We start from the raw sequence: 2,373 nt of genomic DNA, 5'->3' as shown, positions 1-2,373 counted from the left end.
CACCTCCGGCTTCTCTCCACTCCCCTCCTCCTCTGACGTCTTGCTGGCTCTGCTTTCTCTATCTGATTTCTGAACGTCGTCGGTGTTCCCTGGACCCGGTCCTGGCCCTTCCTTTTCATCTCTGATGTCTCCTCCACCTGTTCTTAGGACTTTAAGCACCATCTATGCCCTGATGACTCCTGCATTTGTGTCTCAAGTCTGGTTTTCTCCTTGGAACGCCAGGCTTGTGCACTCAATTGTAGTAACAAAAATCTTTTTAGTTGGAGATAATTTCAAACTTTCAGAACAGTTGCAAAAATAAAAATAGCACACAAAACATCTGTATCCCCTTTATCCAGATTCACCTCATGTGGCCCTTTATACCACCTGTATGTATGTACCTCGTGTGTCTCACACACACACCCTTTTTTTTTTTCCCCTGAACCATTTGGGGGAAGGTTACATACTGCATGATCTTTTACTCTTAAACCACTTCAGTGTTTTTAGGGGTGAAGTGTATTCTCTTGAATGACTCAGCACAGTTATCAAACTCAGTAAAGGTAACATTGTTGTAGTGCCTTGATCTCTATCTACCATTCCCATTTCAATTTTGTCGGTTAGCCCAAAAATATTTCCTATGCATTTTTTTCACCTTCAGTACAGGATCTGGGCTAGGGGTGGTCTTGGCATTGGGTTGTCATGTGCCTTTGGCCTCTTTTTATCTGGAACACTTCCACAGCATTTATGTTTTACGACATTGACATTTTTGAAGAAAACAGTCCCCTTCCTTTTTTTTTTAATAGAACATTCCTCATTTTGGGTTTGGCTGATGTCTTTTCAGGATGAGGGCCAGGTTATTTATACTCTGCTGGAATCCTACCTTGGTTAGGTCATGTTTTTCTCAGAGTATCACATCTGGGAGCACACGGTATCTCTCACTGGTGATGTTAGTTTTGACCATCTCATCAAGGTGCTGTCTGATTGTTCTACTGTGCAATTACTGTTTTGGTTTTTTTTTCTTTTCCTTGTAACTAACACATGGTCTACGGGGAGACACTTTAAAACCATGCAAAGAGTCTGTTTTCATCAAAATTTACCTCTAGATTTAATATCCATTGATGATTCTTGCCTGATCCATCCTGTACTGGGATAAATGGAAGATGATACTTTTCTTTTATAGTTATAATAAAAAACACTTTTATTTAAGTTTATTAATTTATTTTGAGAGAGACACAGACAGCATGAGTGGAGGAGGGGTAGAAAGAGAAGGAGAGAGAGAGAATCCCAAGCAGGCTCCTCACTGCTAGCGCAGAGGCCGACACAGGGCTTGAGCCCATGAAACTGTGAGATCATGACCTGAGCCGAAACCAAGAGTCAGGTGCTTAATCGACTGAGCCACCTAGGTACCCCTATATTTATAATTTTTTTAAAAAAGTTTATTTATTTTGAGAGAGAGAGCACAGCAAGGGAGAGTCAGAGAGAGAGAGGGAGACAGAGATCACAAGCAGGATCCACACTGTCAGTGTAGAGCCCACTGTGGGGCTCGAACCCACAAACTGTGAGATGATGACCTGAGCTGAAAAAAAGAGTTGGATGCTTAACCGACTGAGCCAATCAGGGGCCCCAAGAAAATGATGCTTTTCTAATTCCAGCACCACCTACATGTTGTCCTGTCAACCCTTGACATTCTGCTATTAGTAAGAGCCATCTTTCTCCCCTGTCCATCCCTCCCTTCCTTTCCTCTCTCTTTCCTTATTAGTTTATTATTGGTATGGACACGAGTTCTTCAATGGTTTGTAATTCATTAATGCACTTCACTTAGCTGTCACACAGACAGTTCAAACTCAGCATGTCCACAGTGGAACTCTCAGCTTCCCACTACAAACGAATGAACCCCCCACGTCATCTTAGTCTTCCTGTCCTAGGAAATGTCGCCATCAGCCCTCCCCCCAGTTGCTCAAGCCAGAAACTCAGATATCATCCTCAATTCTCATCTTTCTCTCAGCCTCGACACCTAATTCATATGCAAGTTCTGTTGGGTCGACCTTCAAAATCCATCTTGAGTCCCCCTCCTGTCTCCGTCTCTACCCCATGGCTCGCATGCAGCATCCCTGCCACCCTCATCTCTCCCCTGAACCGAGGCAATATCTCTCCCTGCTGCGCCACTGCCCACATGCCCCCTCCAACTCCTTTACACACACCAGCCAGTGTGACGTTTAAAAATAAATTATAATCAGATGTGTTTCCCCTGCTTCAAACCTCCGATGGCTTCTCACTGCATCTAGAATAAACCGCGCCCTTTGGCACAGCCTCCGGGTCTCTGCGGCCTCTTTGCTGCGTCTCCTCTGCTCTCCTTGGCCCTGCTGGTGCTGTAGGGGGACCTTCACACACCTG

This window comes from Crocuta crocuta, unplaced genomic scaffold (genome assembly GCF_008692635.1).
Source record: "Crocuta crocuta isolate KB4526 unplaced genomic scaffold, BGI_CrCroc_1.0 scaffold75, whole genome shotgun sequence".
NCBI lineage: Eukaryota > Metazoa > Chordata > Mammalia > Carnivora > Hyaenidae > Crocuta > Crocuta crocuta.
This window is presented reverse-complemented; position numbering follows the sequence as displayed.